This window comes from Camelina sativa, chromosome 11, assembly GCF_030686135.1.
Source record: "Camelina sativa cultivar CO46 ecotype springtype chromosome 11, ASM3068613v1".
Taxonomy (NCBI): domain Eukaryota; kingdom Viridiplantae; phylum Streptophyta; class Magnoliopsida; order Brassicales; family Brassicaceae; genus Camelina; species Camelina sativa.
The window spans coordinates 37,825,392-37,842,087 of NC_141890.1; the positions used below are offsets into that span (position 1 = coordinate 37,825,392).

At 42.3% G+C, this 16,696-nt stretch overlaps 31 pseudogenes; all 31 read left to right on the forward strand.

Moving 5' to 3' along the window:
• Window positions 1–308: 308 nt before the first annotated feature.
• Window positions 309–427, forward strand: LOC147934975 (5S ribosomal RNA; annotated as a pseudogene).
• Window positions 428–817: 390 nt separating this feature from the next.
• Window positions 818–936, forward strand: LOC147934976 (5S ribosomal RNA; annotated as a pseudogene).
• Window positions 937–1,788: 852 nt separating this feature from the next.
• Window positions 1,789–1,907, forward strand: LOC147934977 (5S ribosomal RNA; annotated as a pseudogene).
• Window positions 1,908–2,301: 394 nt separating this feature from the next.
• Window positions 2,302–2,420, forward strand: LOC147934978 (5S ribosomal RNA; annotated as a pseudogene).
• A 394-nt stretch (window positions 2,421–2,814) lies between these two features.
• LOC147934979 (5S ribosomal RNA) lies at window positions 2,815–2,933 on the forward strand (annotated as a pseudogene).
• A 343-nt stretch (window positions 2,934–3,276) lies between these two features.
• On the forward strand, window positions 3,277–3,395 carry LOC147934980 (5S ribosomal RNA; annotated as a pseudogene).
• Window positions 3,396–3,785: 390 nt separating this feature from the next.
• LOC147934981 (5S ribosomal RNA) lies at window positions 3,786–3,904 on the forward strand (annotated as a pseudogene).
• Window positions 3,905–4,265: 361 nt separating this feature from the next.
• On the forward strand, window positions 4,266–4,384 carry LOC147934982 (5S ribosomal RNA; annotated as a pseudogene).
• A 380-nt stretch (window positions 4,385–4,764) lies between these two features.
• LOC147934983 (5S ribosomal RNA) lies at window positions 4,765–4,883 on the forward strand (annotated as a pseudogene).
• A 342-nt stretch (window positions 4,884–5,225) lies between these two features.
• On the forward strand, window positions 5,226–5,344 carry LOC147934984 (5S ribosomal RNA; annotated as a pseudogene).
• A 390-nt stretch (window positions 5,345–5,734) lies between these two features.
• Window positions 5,735–5,853, forward strand: LOC147934985 (5S ribosomal RNA; annotated as a pseudogene).
• Window positions 5,854–6,248: 395 nt separating this feature from the next.
• Window positions 6,249–6,367, forward strand: LOC147934986 (5S ribosomal RNA; annotated as a pseudogene).
• Window positions 6,368–6,710: 343 nt separating this feature from the next.
• On the forward strand, window positions 6,711–6,829 carry LOC147934987 (5S ribosomal RNA; annotated as a pseudogene).
• A 389-nt stretch (window positions 6,830–7,218) lies between these two features.
• On the forward strand, window positions 7,219–7,337 carry LOC147934988 (5S ribosomal RNA; annotated as a pseudogene).
• Window positions 7,338–7,728: 391 nt separating this feature from the next.
• Window positions 7,729–7,847, forward strand: LOC147934989 (5S ribosomal RNA; annotated as a pseudogene).
• A 344-nt stretch (window positions 7,848–8,191) lies between these two features.
• On the forward strand, window positions 8,192–8,310 carry LOC147934990 (5S ribosomal RNA; annotated as a pseudogene).
• A 394-nt stretch (window positions 8,311–8,704) lies between these two features.
• On the forward strand, window positions 8,705–8,823 carry LOC147934991 (5S ribosomal RNA; annotated as a pseudogene).
• A 360-nt stretch (window positions 8,824–9,183) lies between these two features.
• On the forward strand, window positions 9,184–9,302 carry LOC147934992 (5S ribosomal RNA; annotated as a pseudogene).
• Window positions 9,303–10,156: 854 nt separating this feature from the next.
• On the forward strand, window positions 10,157–10,275 carry LOC147934993 (5S ribosomal RNA; annotated as a pseudogene).
• Window positions 10,276–10,666: 391 nt separating this feature from the next.
• Window positions 10,667–10,785, forward strand: LOC147934994 (5S ribosomal RNA; annotated as a pseudogene).
• Window positions 10,786–11,127: 342 nt separating this feature from the next.
• LOC147934995 (5S ribosomal RNA) lies at window positions 11,128–11,246 on the forward strand (annotated as a pseudogene).
• Window positions 11,247–11,637: 391 nt separating this feature from the next.
• On the forward strand, window positions 11,638–11,756 carry LOC147934996 (5S ribosomal RNA; annotated as a pseudogene).
• Window positions 11,757–12,111: 355 nt separating this feature from the next.
• On the forward strand, window positions 12,112–12,230 carry LOC147934997 (5S ribosomal RNA; annotated as a pseudogene).
• A 343-nt stretch (window positions 12,231–12,573) lies between these two features.
• On the forward strand, window positions 12,574–12,692 carry LOC147934998 (5S ribosomal RNA; annotated as a pseudogene).
• Window positions 12,693–13,079: 387 nt separating this feature from the next.
• LOC147934999 (5S ribosomal RNA) lies at window positions 13,080–13,198 on the forward strand (annotated as a pseudogene).
• An 887-nt stretch (window positions 13,199–14,085) lies between these two features.
• Window positions 14,086–14,204, forward strand: LOC147935000 (5S ribosomal RNA; annotated as a pseudogene).
• Window positions 14,205–14,563: 359 nt separating this feature from the next.
• On the forward strand, window positions 14,564–14,682 carry LOC147935001 (5S ribosomal RNA; annotated as a pseudogene).
• A 392-nt stretch (window positions 14,683–15,074) lies between these two features.
• Window positions 15,075–15,193, forward strand: LOC147935002 (5S ribosomal RNA; annotated as a pseudogene).
• Window positions 15,194–15,535: 342 nt separating this feature from the next.
• On the forward strand, window positions 15,536–15,654 carry LOC147935003 (5S ribosomal RNA; annotated as a pseudogene).
• Window positions 15,655–16,048: 394 nt separating this feature from the next.
• LOC147935004 (5S ribosomal RNA) lies at window positions 16,049–16,167 on the forward strand (annotated as a pseudogene).
• A 394-nt stretch (window positions 16,168–16,561) lies between these two features.
• Window positions 16,562–16,680, forward strand: LOC147935005 (5S ribosomal RNA; annotated as a pseudogene).
• Window positions 16,681–16,696: the final 16 nt, after the last annotated feature.

Below are 16,696 nucleotides of genomic sequence, written 5' to 3' on the forward strand. Positions count from 1 at the left end.
CCATGCGAGCCATAATACCTTTCTGGAAAGCCCCAAGAGAGTTTCTAGCAAAGCAATGGATCTTTGTACCATTGGACCATTTTGGAGGACAAATTTTGACGTTTAACGGCATTTCAGATGTTTTTTTGTGATCCCGACACAATTAGTTGCGTATACAAAACTATGTTTGGACATGGATATTGCTTGTTTTACAAAGTTGGAAGCAGGTCCAAGGTAACTAAACCGGTATAAATATCAAGTGGGATCCACAGTGAATGATCCCTTGAGTTTTCGAAAAGGATATATATGACTGAATGTTATATACTAACGAATGCGATCATACCAGCACTAATGCACCGGACCCCATCACAACTCTGCAGTCAAGCATGCTTGGGCGAGAGTAGTACTAAGACGGGTGACCTCCCAGGAAGTCCTCATGTTGCATCCCTCCCTCTTTTTTTTTTTTTTTTTTTTCTCGCAAGACTCTATAGTACAAGCTTAACGTCATAACTTTCACACCGTGAAGACCCATGCGAGCCATAATACCTTTCTGGAAAGCCCCAAGAGATATTCTGGCAAGGCAATGGGTCTATGTTCCATTGGATCATTTGGGAGGACATATTTTGACGTTTAAAGGCAATTTGGATGTTTTTTTGTGATCCCGACACAATTAGTTGTGTATACAAGACTATGTTTGGACATGGTTATCACTTGTTTTTCGAAGTTGGAAGCACGTCCAAGGTAACTAAACCGGTACACAAATCAAGTGGGACCCACAGTGAATGATCACTTGAGTTTTCGAAAAAAGGATATATATGATTCCATGGTATATACTAACAGATGCGATCATACCAGCACTAATGCACCGGACCCCATCAGAACTCCGCAGTCAAGCGTGCTTGGGCTAGAGTAGTACTAGGAGGGGTGGCCTCTCGGGAAGCCCTCGTGTTGCATCCCTGCCTCTTTTTTCTTTTTATTTTTTTCTCTCGCAAGACTCTATAGTACAAGCAGAACGTCGTAACTTTCACACCGCAAAGAACCACGCGAGCCCTAATACCTTTCTGGAAAGTCCCAAGAGAGTTTCTGGCAAGGCAATGGGTCTTTGTACCATTGAACCATTTTGGAGGACAAATTTTGACGTTTAAAGGCATTTCAGATATGTTTTTGTGATCCCGACACAATTAGTTGTGTATACAAAACTATGTTTGGACATGGTTATTGCTTGTTTTTCGAAGTTGGAAGCACGTCCAAGGTAACTAAACCGGTACACATATCAAGTGGGACCCACAGTGAATCATCACTTGAGTTTTCGAAAAAGGATATATACGATTCCATGGTATATACTAACATATGCGATCATACCAGCACTAATGCACCAGACCCCATCAGAACTCTGCAGTTAAGCGTGCTTGGGCTAGAGTAGTACTAGAACTGGTGGCCTCCCATGAAGTCCTCGTGTTACATCCCTCCCACTTTTTTTTTCTCGCAAGACTCTATAGTACACGCAGAAGGTCGTAACTTTCACACTGTGAAGAACCAAGCGAGCCATAATACCTTTCTAGAAAGCCCCAAGAGAGTTTCTGGCAAAGCAGTGGATCTCTGTACCATTGGACCATTTTGGAGGACAAATTTTGACGTTTAACGGCATTTCAGATACAAAACTATGTTTGGACATGGATATTGCTTGTTTGACAAAGTTGGAAGCAGGTCTAAGGTAACTAAACCGGTCCAAATATCAAGTGGGACCCACAGTGAATGATCCCTTGAGTTTTCGAAAAGGATATATATGATTGAATGGTATATACTAACCAATGCGATCATACCAGCACTAATGCACCGGACCCCATCAGAACTCTGCAGTCAAGCATGCTTGGGCGAGAGTAGTACTAGGACGGGTGACCTCCCAGGAAGTCCTCATGTTGCATCCCTCCCTCTTTTTTTCTTTTTATTTTTTTTCTCTCGCAAGACTCTATAGTGCAAGCAGAACGTCGTAACTTTCACACCGTGAAGAACCACACGAGCCATAATACCTTTCTGGAAAGCCCCTAGGAGATTTTCTGGCAAGGCAATGGGTCTTCGTTCCAATGGACCATTTTGGAGGACAAATTTTGACGTTTAAAGGCATTTCGGATGTTTTTTTGTGATCCCGACACAATTAGTTGCGTATACAAAACTATGTTTGGACATGGTTATCGCTTGTTTTTCAAAGTTGGAAGAACTTCCACGGTAACTAAACCGGTCCACATATCAAGTGGTACCCACATTGAATGATCCCTTGAGTTTTCAAAAAAAGATATATACGATTCCATGGTATATACTAACAGATGCGATCATACCAACACTAATGCACCGGACCCCATCAGAAGTCCGCAGTCAAGCGTGCTTGGCCTAGAGTAGTACTAGGATGGGTGACCTCTCGGGAAGCCCTCTTGTTGCATCCCTCCCTCTTTTTTTTCTTTTTATTTTTTTTCTCTCGCAAGACTCTATAGTGCAAGCAGAACGTTGTAACTTTCACACCGTGAAGAACCACGCGAGCCATAATACCTTTCTGGAATGTACCAAGAGAGTTTCTGGCAAGGCTATGGGTCTTTGTACCATTGAACCATTTTGGAGGACAAATTTTGACGTTTAAAGGCATTTCAGATGTTTTTTTGTGATCCCGACACAATTAGTTGTGTATACAAAACTATGTTTGGACATGGTTATCGCTTGTTTTTCGAAGTTGGAAGCACGTCCAAGGTAACTAAACCGGTACACATATCAAGTGGGACCCACAGTGAATCATCACTTGAGTTTTCGAAAAAGGATATATACGATTCCATGGTATATACTAACATATGCGATCATACCAGCACTAATGCACCAGACCCCATCAGAACTCTGCAGTTAAGCGTGCTTGGGCTAGAGTAGTACTAGGACGGGTGGCCTCCCAGGAAGTCCTCGTGTTACATCCCTCCCACTTTTTTTTTTCTCGCAAGACTCTATAGTACACGCAGAACGTCGTAACTTTCACACTGTGAAGAACCAAGCGAGCCATAATACCTTTCTGGAAAGCCCCAAGAGAGTTTCTGTCAAAGCAGTGGAACTCTGTACCATTGGACCATTTTGGAGGACAAATTTTGACGTTTAACGGCATTTCGAATACAAAACTATGTTTGGACACGGATATTGCTTGTTTTACAAAGTTGGAAGCAGGTCCAAGGTAACTAAACCGGTCCAAATATCAAGTGGGACCCACAGTGAATGATCCCTTGAGTTGTCGAAAAGGATATATATGATTGAATGGTATATACTAACCAATGCGATCATACTAGCACTAATGCACCGGACCCCATCAGAACTCTGCAGTCAAGCATGCTTGGGCGAGAGTAGTACTAGGACGGGTGACCTCCCAGGAAGTCCTCATGTTGCATCCCTCCCTCTTTTTTTTTTTTTTTTTTTTTTTCTCGCAAGACTCGATAGTACAAGCTGAACGTCATAACTTTCACACCGTGAAGAACCATGCGAGACATAATACCTTTCTGGAAAGCCCCAAGAGATTTTCTGGCAAGGCAATGGGTCTACGTTCCGTTGGACCATTTTGGAAGACAAATTTTGACGTTTAAAGGCAATTTGGATGTTTTTTGTGATCCCGACACAATTAGTTGTGTATACAATACTATGTTTGGAAACGATTACGCTTGTTTTTCGCAGTTGGAAGCACGTCCAAGGTAACCAAACCGGTGCAAATATCAAGTGGGACCCATAGTGAATGATCCCTTGAGTTTTCGAAAATGGATATATATGATTGAATGGTATATACAAACGGATGCGATCATACCAGCACTAATGCACCAGACCCCATCAGAACTCCGCAGTCAAGCATGCTTGGGCGAGAGTAGTACTAGGACGGGTGACCTCCCAGGAAGTCCTCATGTTGCATCCCTCCCTCTTTTTTTTTTTTTTTTTTTTTCTCGCAAGACTCTATAGTACAAGCCGAACGTCATAACTTTCACACCATGAAGAACCATGCCAGCCATAATACCTTTATGGAAAGCCCCAAGAGATTTTCTGGCAATTTGGATGTTTTTTTTGACGTTTAAAGGCAATTTGGATGTTTTTTTGTGATCCCGACACAATTAGTTGTGTATACAAAACTATGTTTGGACATGGTTATCGCTTGTTTTTCGAAGTTGGAAGCACGTCCAAGGTAACTAAACCGGTACACAAATCAAGTGGGACCAAAAGTGAATGATCACTTGAGTTTCCGAAAAAAGGATATATATGATTCCATGGTATATACTAACAGATGCGATCATACCAGCACTAATGCACCGGACCCCATCAGAACTCCGCAGTCAAGCGTGCTTGGGCTAGAGTAGTACTTGGAGGGGTGGCCTCTCGGGAAGCCCTCGTGTTGCATCCCTGCCTCTTTTTTTCTTTTTATTTTTTTCTCTCGCAAGACTCTATAGTACAAGCAGAACGTCGTAACTTTCACACCGCAAAGAACCACGCGAGCCCTAATACCGTTCTAGAAAGTCCCAAGAGAGTTTCTGGCAAGGCAATGGGTCTTTGTACCATTGAACCATTTTGGAGGATAAATTTTGACGTTTAAAGGCATTTCAGATATGTTTTTGTGATCCCGACACAATTAGTTGTGTATACAAAACTATGTTTGGACATGCTTATCGCTTGTTTTTCGAAGTTGGAAGCACGTCCAAGGTAACTAAACCGGTACACATATCAAGTGGGACCCACAGTGAGTTTTCGAAAAAGGATATATACGATTCCATGGTATATACTAACATATGCGATCATACCAGCACTAATGCACCAGACCCCATCAGAACTCTGCAGTTAAGCGTGCTTGGGCTAGAGTAGTACTAGGACGGGTGGCCTCCCATGAAGTCCTCGTGTTACATCCCTCCCACTTTTTTTTTCTCGCAAGACTCTATAGTACACGCAGAAGGTCGTAACTTTCACACTGTGAAGAACCAAGCGAGCCATGATACCTTTCTAGAAAGCCCCAAGAGAGTTTCTGGCAAAGCAGTGGATCTCTGTACCATTGGACCATTTTGGAGGACAAATTTTGAAGTTTAACGGCATTTCAGATACAAAACTATGTTTGGACATGGATATTGCTTGTTTTACAAAGTTGGAAGCAGGTCTAAGGTAACTAAACCGGTCCAAATATCAAGTGGGACCCACAGTGAATGATCCCTTGAGTTTTCGAAAAGGATATATATGATTGAATGGTATATACTAACCAATGCGATCATACCAGCACTAATGCACCGGACCCCATCAGAACTCTGCAGTCAAGCATGCTTGGGCGAGAGTAGTACTAGGACGGGTGACCTCCCAGGAAGTCCTCATGTTGCATCCCTCCCTCTTTTTTTTTTTTTTTTTTTTTTTCTCGCAAGACTCTATAGTACAAGCTGAACGTCATAACTTTCACACCGTGAAGAACCATGCGAGACATAATACCTTTCTGGAAAGCCCCAAGAGATTTTCTGGCAAGGCAATGGGTCTACGTTCCGTTGGACCATTTTGGAAGACAAATTTTGACGTTTAAAGGCAATTTGGATGTTTTTTTGTGATCCCGACTCAATTAGTTGTGTATACAAAACTATGTTTGGAACGATTACGCTTGTTTTTCGAAGTTGGAAGCACGTCCAAGGTAACCAAACCGGTGCAAATATCAAGTGGGACCCACAGTGAATGATCCCTTGAGTTTTCGAAAAAGGATATATATGATTGAATGGTATATACAAACGGATGCGATCATACCAGCACTAATGCACCAGACCCCATCAGAACTCCGAAGTCAAGCATGCTTGGGCGAGAGTAGTACTAGGACGGGTGACCTCCCAGGAAGTCCTCATGTTGCATCCCTCCCTCTTTTTTTTCTTTTTATTTTTTTTTCTCTCGCAAGACTCTATAGTGCAAGCAGAACGTTGTAACTTTCACACCGTGAAGAACCACGCGAGCCATAATACCTTTCTGGAATGTACCAAGAGAGTTTCTGGCAAGGCTATGGGTCTTTGTACCATTGAACCATTTTGGAGGACAAATTTTGACGTTTAAAGGCATTTCAGATGTTTTTTTGTGATCCCGACACAATTAGTTGTGTATACAAAACTATGTTTGGACATGGTTATCGCTTGTTTTTCGAAGTTGGAAGCACGTCCAAGGTAACTAAACCGGTACACATATCAAGTGGGACCCACAGTGAATGATCACTTGAGTTTTCGAAAAAGGATATATACGATTCCATGGTATATACTAACATATGCGATCATACCAGCACTAATGCACCAGACCCCATCAGAACTCTGCAGTTAAGCGTGCTTGGGCTAGAGTAGTACTAGGACGGGTGGCCTCCCAGGAAGTCCTCGTGTTACATCCCTCCCACTTTTTTTTTTCTCGCAAGACTCTATAGTACACGCAGAACGTCGTAACTTTCACACTGTGAAGAACCAAGCGAGCCATAATACCTTTCTGGAAAGCCCCAAGAGAGTTTCTGTCAAAGCAGTGGAACTCTGTACCATTGGACCATTTTGGAGGACAAATTTTGACGTTTAACGGCATTTCGGATACAAAACTATGTTTGGACATGGATATTGCTTGTTTTACAAAGTTGGAAGCAGGTCCAAGGTAACTAAACCGGTATAAATATCAAGTGGGATCCACAGTGAATGATCCCTTGAGTTTTTGAAAAGGATATATATGACTGAATGTTATATACTAACCAATGCGATCATACCAGCACTAATGCACCGGACCCCATCAGAACTCTGCAGTCAAGCATGCTTGGGCGAGAGTAGTACTAGGACGGGTGACCTCCCAGGAAGTCCTCATGTTGCATCCCTCCCTCTTTTTTTTTCTTTTTTTTTTTCTCGCAAGACTCGATAGTAAAAGCTGAACGTCATAACTTTCACACCGTGAAGAACCATGCGAGACATAATACCTTTCTGGAAAGCCCCAAGAGATTTTCTGGCAAGGCAATGGGTCTACGTTCCGTTGGACCATTTTGGAAGACAAATTTTGACGTTTAAAGGCAATTTGGATGTTTTTTTGTGATCCCGACACAATTAGTTGTGTATACAATACTATGTTTGGAAACGATTACGCTTGTTTTTCGAAGTTGGAAGCACGTCCAAGGTAACCAAACCGGTGCAAATATCAAGTGGGACCCATAGTGAATGATCCCTTGAGTTTTCGAAAATGGATATATATGATTGAATGGTATATACAAACGGATGCGATCATACCAGCACTAATGCACCGGACCCCATCAGAACTCCGCAGTCAAGCGTGCTTGGGCTAGAGTAGTACTAGGAGGGGTGGCCTCTCGGGAAGCCCTCGTGTTGCATCCCAGCCTCTTTTTTTCTTTTTATTTTTTTCTCTCGCAAGACTCTATAGTACAAGCAGAACGTCGTAACTTTCACACCGCAAAGAACCACACGAGCCTTAATACCTTTCTAGAAAGTCCCAAGAGAGTTTCTGGCAAGGCAATGGGTCTTTGTACCATTGAACCATTTTGGAGGATAAATTTTGACGTTTAAAGGCATTTCAGATATGTTTTTGTGATCCCGACACAATTAGTTGTGTATACAAAACTATGTTTGGACATGGTTATCGCTTGTTTTTCGAAGTTGAAGCACGTCCAAGGTAACTAAACCGGTACACATATCAAGTGGGACCCACAGTGAATCATCACTTGAGTTTTCGAAAAAGGATATATACCATTCCATGGTATATACTAACATATGCGATCATACCAGCACTAATGCACCAGACCCCATCAGAACTCTGCAGTTAAGCGTGCTTGGGCTAGAGTAGTACTAGGACGGGTGGCCTCCCATGAAGTCCTCGTGTTACATCCCTCCCACTTTTTTTTTTTCTCGCAAGACTCTATAGTACACGCAGAAGGTCGTAACTTTCACACTGTGAAGAACCAAGCGAGCCATAATACCTTTCTAGAAAGCCCCAAGAGAGTTTCTGGCAAAGCAGTGGATCTCTGTACCATTGGACCATTTTGGAGGACAAATTTTGACGTTTAACGGCATTTCAGATACAAAACTATGTTTGGACATGGATATTGCTTGTTTTACAAAGTTGGAAGCAGGTCTAAGGTAACTAAACCGGTCCAAATATCAAGTGGGACCCACAGTGAATGATCCCTTGAGTTTTCGAAAAGGATATATATGATTGAATGGTATATACTAACCAATGCGATCATACCAGCACTAATGCACCGGACCCCATCAGAACTCTGCAGTCAAGCATGCTTGGGCGAGAGTAGTACTAGGACGGGTGACCTCCCAGGAAGTCCTCATGTTGCATCCCTCCCTCTTTTTTTTTTTTTTTTTTTTTTTTTTCTCGCAAGACTCGATAGTACAAGCTGAACGTCATAACTTTCACGCCGTGAAGAACCATGCGAGACATAATACCTTTCTGGAAAGCCCCAAGAGATTTTCTGGCAAGGCAATGGGTCTACGTTCCGTTGGACCATTTTGGAAGACAAATTTTGACGTTTAAAGGCAATTTGGATGTTTTTTTGTGATCCCGACACAATTAGTTGTGTATACAATACTATGTTTGGAAACGATTACGCTTGTTTTTCGAAGTTGGAAGCACGTCCAAGGTAACCAAACCGGTGCAAATATCAAGTGGGACCCATAGTGAATGATCCCTTGAGTTTTCGAAAATGGATATATATGATTGAATGGTATATACAAACGGATGCGATCATACCAGCACTAATGCACCAGACCCCATCAGAACTCCGCAGTCAAGCATGCTTGGGCGAGAGTAGTACTAAGACGGGTGACCTCCCAGGAAGTCCTCATGTTGCATCCCTCCCTCTTTTTTTTTTTTTTTTTTTTCTCGCAAGACTCTATAGTACAAGCCGAACGTCATAACTTTCACACCATGAAGAACCATGCCAGCCATAATACCTTTATGGAAAGCCCCAAGAGATTTTCTGGCAATTTGGATGTTTTTTTTTACGTTTAAAGGCAATTTGGATGTTTTTTTGTGATCCCGACACAATTAGTTGTGTATACAAAACTATGTTTGGACATGGTTATCGCTTGTTTTTCGAAGTTGGAAGCACGTCCAAGGTAACTAAACCGGTACACAAATCAAGTGGGACCAAAAGTGAATGATCACTTGAGTTTTTGAAAAAAGGATATATATGATTCCATGGTATATACTAACAGATGCGATCATACCAGCACTAATGCACCGGACCCCATCAGAACTCCGCAGTCAAGCGTGCTTGGGCTAGAGTAGTACTAGGAGGGGTGGCCTCTCGGGAAGCCCTCGTGTTGCATCCCTGCCTCTTTTTTTCTTTTTATTTTTTTCTCTCGCAAGACTCTATAGTACAAGCAGAACGTCGTAACTTTCACACCGCAAAGAACCACACGAGCAGTAATACCTTTCTAGAAAGTCCCAAGAGAGTTTCTGGCAAGGCAATGGGTCTTTGTACCATTGAACCATTTTGGAGGATAAATTTTGACGTTTAAAGGCATTTCAGATATGTTTTTGTGATCCCGACACAATTAGTTGTGTATACAAAACTATGTTTGGACATGGTTATCGCTTGTTTTTCGAAGTTGGAAGCACGTCCAAGGTAACTAAACCGGTACACATATCAAGTGGGACCCACAGTGAATCATCACTTGAGTTTTCGAAAAAAGGATATATACGATTCCATGGTATATACTAACATATGCGATCATACCAGCACTAATGCACCAGACCCCATCAGAACTATGCAGTTAAGCGTGCTTGGGCTAGAGTAGTACTAGGACGGGTGGCCTCCCATGAAGTCCTCGTGTTACATCCCTCCCACTTTTTTTTTCTCGCAAGACTCTATAGTACACGCAGAAGGTCGTAACTTTCACATTGTGAAGAACCAAGCGAGCCATAATACCTTTCTAGAAAGCCCCAAGAGAGTTTCTGGCAAAGCAGTGGATCTCTGTACCATTGGACCATTTTGGAGGACAAATTTTGACGTTTAACGGCATTTCAAATACAAAACTATGTTTGGACATGGATATTGCTTGTTTTAGAAAGTTGGAAGCAGGTCTAAGGTAACTAAACCGGTCCAAATATCAAGTGGGACCCACAGTGAATGATCCCTTGAGTTTTCGAAAAGGATATATATGATTGAATGGTATATACTAACCAATGCAATCATACCAGCACTAATGCACCGGACCCCATCAGAACTCTGCAGTCAAGCATGCTTGGGCGAGAGTAGTACTAGGACGGGTGACCTCCCAGGAAGTCCTCATGTTGCATCCCTCTCTCTTTTTTTTTTTTTTTTTTTTTTTTCTCGCAAGACTCTATAGTACAAGCTGAACGTCATAACTTTCACACCGTGAAGAACCATGCGAGACATAATACCTTTCAGGAAAGCCCCAAGAGATTTTCTGGCAAGGCAATGGGTCTACGTTCCGTTGGACCATTTTGGAAGACAAATTTTGACTTTTAAAGGCAATTTGGATGTTTTTTTGTGATCCCGACACAATTAGTTGTGTATACAAAACTATGTTTGGAATGATTACGCTTGTTTTTCGAAGTTGGAAGCACGTCCAAGGTAACCAAACCGGTGCAAATATCAAGTGGGACCCACAGTGAATGATCCCTTGAGTTTTCGAAAAAGGATATATATGATTGAATGGTATATACAAACGGATGCGATCATACCAGCACTAATGCACCAGACCCCATCAGAACTCCGCAGTCAAGCATGCTTGGGCGAGAGTAGTACTAGGACGGGTGACCTCCCAGGAAGTCCTCATGTTGCATCCCTCCCTCTTTTTTTTTCTCGCAAGACTCTATAGTACACGCAGAACGTCGTAACTTTCACACTGTGAAGAACCAAGCGAGCCATAATACCTTTCTGGAAAGCCCCAAGAGAATTTCTGGCAAAGCAGTGGATCTCTGTACCATTGGACCATTTTGGAGGACAAATTTTGACGTTTAACGGCATTTCAGATACAAAACTATGTTTGGACATGGATATTGCTTGTTTTACAAAGTTGGAAGCAGGTCTAAGGTAACTAAACCGGTCCAAATATCAAGTGGGACCCACAGTGAATGATCCCTTGAGTTTTCGAAAAGGATATATATGATTGAATGGTATATACTAACCAATGCGATCATACCAGCACTAATGCACCGGACCCCATCAGAACTCTGCAGTCAAGCATGCTTGGGCGAGAGTAGTACTAGGACGGGTGACCTCCCAGGAAGTCCTCATGTTGCATCCCTCCCTCTTTTTTTTTTTTTTTTTTTTTTTCTCGCAAGACTCTATAGTACAAGCTGAACGTCATAACCTTCACACCGTGAAGAACCATGCGAGACATAATACCTTTCTGGAAAGCCCCAAGAGATTTTCTGGCAAGGCAATGGGTCTACGTTCCGTTGGACCATTTTGGAAGACAAATTTTGACGTTTAAAGGCAATTTGGATGTTTTTTTGTGATCCCGACACAATTAGTTGTGTATACAAAACTATGTTTGGAATCGATTACGCTTGTTTTTCGAAGTTGGAAGCACGTCCAAGGTAACCAAACCGGTGCAAATATCAAGTGGGACCCACAGTGAATGATCCCTTGAGTTTTCGAAAAAGGATATATATGATTGAATGGTATATACAAACGGATGCGATCATACCAACACTAATGCACCAGACCCCATCAGAACTCCGCAGTCAAGCATGCTTGGGCGAGAGTAGTACTAGGACGGGTGACCTCCCAGGAAGTCCTCATGTTGCATCCCTCCCTCTTTTTTTTTTTTTTTTCTCGCAAGACTCTATAGTACAAGCTGAACGTCATAACTTTCACACCATGAAGAACCATGCGAGCTATAATACCTTTATGGAAAGCCCCAAGAGATTTTCTGGCAATTTGGATGTTTTTTTTGACGTTTAAAGGCAATTTGGATGTTTTTTTGTGATCCCGACACAATTAGTTGTGTATACAAGACTATGTTTGGACATGGTTATCGCTTGTTTTTCGAAGTTGGAAGCACGTCCAAGGTAACTAAACCGGTACACATATCAAGTGGGACCCACAGTGAATCATCACTTGAGTTTTCGAAAAAGGATATATACGATTCCATGGTATATACTAACATATGCGATCATACCAGCACTAATGCACCAGACCCCATCAGAACTCTGCAGTTAAGCGTGCTTGGGCTAGAGTAGTACTAGGACGGGTGGCCTCCCAGGAAGTCCTCGTGTTACATCCCTCCCACTTTTTTTTTTCTCGCAAGACTCTATAGTACACGCAGAACGTCGTAACTTTCACACTGTGAAGAACCAAGCGAGCCATAATACCTTTCTGGAAAGCCCCAAGAGAGTTTTTGGCAAAGCAGTGGATCTTTGTACCATTGGACCATTTTTGAGGACAAATTTTGACGTTTAACAGAATTTCGGATACAAAACTATGTTTGGACATGGATATTGCTTGTTTTACAAAGTTGGAAGCAGGTCCAAGGTAACTAAACCGGTATAAATATCAAGTGGGATCCACAGTGAATGATCCCTTGAGTTTTCGAAAAGGATTTTTATGATTGAATGGTATATACTAACGAATGCGATCATACCAGCACTAATGCACCGGACCCCATCAGAACTCTGCAGTCAAGCATGCTTGGGCGAGAGTAGTACTAAGACGGGTGACCTCCCAGGAAGTCCTCATGTTGCATCCCTCCCTTTTTTTTTTTTTTTTTTTTCTCGCAAGACTCTATAGTACAAGCTGAACGTCATAACTTTCACACCGTGAAGAACCATGCGAGCCATAATACCTTTCTGGAAAGCCCCAAGAGAGTTTCTGGCAAGACAATGGGTCTACGTTCCATTGGACCAGTTTGGAGGACAAATTTTGACGTTTAAAGGCAATTTGGATCTTTTTTTGTGATCCCGACACAATTAGTTGTGTAGACAAAACTATGTTTGGACATGGTTATCGCTTGTTTTTCGAAGTTGGAAGCACGTCCAAGGTAACTAAACCGGTACACATATCAAGTGGGACCCACAGTGAATGATCACTTGAGTTTTCGAAAAAGGATATATACGATTCCATGGTATATACTAACAGATGCGATCATACCAGCACTACTGCACCAGAGCCCATCAGAACTCTGCAGTTAAGCGTGCTTGAGCTAGAGTAGTACTAGGACGGGTGGCCTCCTAGGAAGTCCTCGTGTTGCATCCGTCCCACTTTTTTTTTTCTCGCAAGACTCTATAGTACAAGCAGAACGTCGTACTTTCACACCGTGAAGAACCACGCGAGCCATAATACCTTTCTGGAAAGCCCCAAGAGAGTTTCTAGCAAAGCAATGGATCTTTGTACCATTGGACCATTTTGGAGGACAAATTTTGACGTTTAACGGCATTTCAGATGTTTTTTTGTGATCCCGACACAATTAGTTGCGTATACAAAACTATGTTTGGACATGGATATTGCTTGTTTTACAAAGTTGGAAGCAGGTCCAAGGTAACTAAACCGGTATAAATATCAAGTGGGATCCACAGTGAATGATCCCTTGAGTTTTCGAAAAGGATATATATGACTGAATGTTATATACTAACGAATGCGATCATACCAGCACTAATGCACCGGGCCCCATCACAACTCTGCAGTCAAGCATGCTTGGGCGAGAGTAGTACTAAGACGGGTGACCTCCCAGGAAGTCCTCATGTTGCATCCCTCCCTCTTTTTTTTTTTTTTTTTTTTTCTCGCAAGACTCTATAGTACAAGCTTAACGTCATAACTTTCACACCGTGAAGACCCATGCGAGCCATAATACCTTTCTGGAAAGCCCCAAGAGATTTTCTGGCAAGGCAATGGGTCTATGTTCCATTGGACCATTTGGGAGGACATATTTTGACGTTTAAAGGCAATTTGGATGTTTTTTTGTGATCCCGACACAATTAGTTGTGTATACAAGACTATGTTTGGACATGGTTATCGCTTGTTTTTCGAAGTTGGAAGCACGTCCAAGGTAACTAAACCGGTACACAAATCAAGTGGGACCCACAGTGAATGATCACTTGAGTTTTCGAAAAAAGGATATATATGATTCCATGGTATATACTAACAGATGCGATCATACCAGCACTAATGCACCGGACCCCATCAGAACTCCGCAGTCAAGCGTGCTTGGGCTAGAGTAGTACTAGGACGGGTGACCTCCCAGGAAGTCCTCATGTTGCATCCCTCCCTCTTTTTTTTTTTTTTTTTTTCTCGCAAGACTCTATAGTACAAGCCGAACGTCATAACTTTCACACCATGAAGAACCATGCCAGCCATAATACCTTTATGGAAAGCCCCAAGAGATTTTCTGGTAATTTGGATGTTTTTTTTTACGTTTAAAGGCAATTTGGATGTTTTTTTGTGATCCCGACACAATTAGTTGTGTATACAAAACTATGTTTGGACATGGTTATCGCTTGTTTTTCGAAGTTGGAAGCACGTCCAAGGTAACTAAACCGGTACACAAATCAAGTGGGACCAAAAGTGAATGATCACTTGAGTTTTCGAAAAAAGGATATATATGATTCCATGGTATATACTAACAGATGCGATCATACCAGCACTAATGCACCGGACCCCATCAGAACTCCGCAGTCAAGCGTGCTTGGGCTAGAGTAGTACTAGGAGGGGTGGCCTCTCGGGAAGCCCTCGTGTTGCATCCCTGCCTCTTTTTTTCTTTTTATTTTTTTCTCTCGCAAGACTCTATAGTACAAGCAGAACGTCGTAACTTTCACACCGCAAAGAACCACGCGAGCCCTAATACCTTTCTGGAAAGTCCCAAGAGAGTTTCTGGCAAGGCAATGGGTCTTTGTACCATTGAACCATTTTGGAGGACAAATTTTGACGTTTAAAGGCATTTCAGATATGTTTTTGTGATCCCGACACAATTAGTTGTGTATACAAAACTATGTTTGGACATGGTTATCGCTTGTTTTTCGAAGTTGGAAGCACGTCCAAGGTAACTAAACCGGTACACATATCAAGTGGGACCCACAGTGAATCATCACTTGAGTTTTCGAAAAAGGATATATACGATTCCATGGTATATACTAACATATGCGATCATACCAGCACTAATGCACCAGACCCCATCAGAACTCTGCAGTTAAGCGTGCTTGGGCTAGAGTAGTACTAGGACGGGTGGCCTCCCATGAAGTCCTCGTGTTACATCCCTCCCACTTTTTTTTTCTCGCAAGACTCTATAGTACACGCAGAAGGTCGTAACTTTCACACTGTGAAGAACCAAGTGAGCCATAATACCTTTCTAGAAAGCCCCAAGAGAGTTTCTGGCAAAGCAGTGGATCTCTGTACCATTGGACCATTTTGGAGGACAAATTTTGACGTTTAACGGCATTTCAGATACAAAGCTATGTTTGGACATGGATATTGCTTGTTTTACAAAGTTGGAAGCAGGTCTAAGGTAACTAAACCGGTCCAAATATCAAGTGGGACCCACAGTGAATGATCCCTTGAGTTTTCGAAAAGGATATATATGATTGAATGGTATATACTAACCAATGCGATCATACCAACATTAATGCACCGGACCCCATCAGAACTCTGCAGTTAAGCATGCTTGGGCGAGAGTAGTACTAGGACGGGTGACCTCCCAGGAAGTCCTCATGTTTCATCCCTCCCTCTTTTTTTCTTTTTATTTTTTTTCTCTCGCAAGACTCTATAGTGCAAGCAGAACGTCGTAACTTTCACACCATGAAGAGCCACACGAGCCATAATACCTTTCTGGAAAGCCCCTAGGAGATTTTCTGGCAAGGCAATGGGTCTTCGTTCCATTGGACCATTTTGGAGGACAAATTTTGACGTTTAAAGGCATTTCGGATGTTTTTTCGTGATCCCGACACAATTAGTTGCGTATACAAAACTATGTTTGGACATGGTTATCGCTTGTTTTTCAAAGTTGGAAGAACTTCCAAGGTAACTAAACCGGTCCACATATCAAGTGGTACCCACATTGAATGATCCCTTGAGTTTTCAAAAAAGGATATATACGATTCCATGGTATATACTAACAGATGCGATCATACCAACACTAATGCACCGGACCCCATCAGAACTCCGCAGTCAAGCGTGCTTGGCCTAGAGTATTACTAGGATGGGTGACCTCTCGGGAAGCCCTCTTGTTGCATCCCTCCCTCTTTTTTTTCTTTTTATTTTTTTTCTCTCGCAAGACTCTATAGTGCAAGCAGAACGTTGTAACTTTCACACCGTGAAGAACCACGCGAGCCATAATACCTTTCTGGAATGTACCAAGAGAGTTTCTGGCAAGGCAATGGGTCTTTGTACCATTGAACCATTTTGGAGGACAAATTTTGACGTTTAAAGGCATTTCAGATGTTTTTTTGTGATCCCGACACAATTAGTTGTGTATACAAAACTATGTTTGGACATGGTTATCGCTTGTTTTTCGAAGTTGGAAGCACGTCCAAGGTAACTAAACCGGTACACATATCAAGTGCTACCCATAGTGAATGATCACTTAAGTTTTCGAAAAAGGATATATACGATTCCATGGTATATACTAACATATGCGATCATACCAGCACTAATGCACCAGACCCCATCAGAACTCTGCAGTTAAGCGTGCTTGGGCTAGAGTAGTACTAGGACGGGTGGCCTCCCAGGAATTCCTCGTGTTACATCCCTCCCACTTTTTTTTTT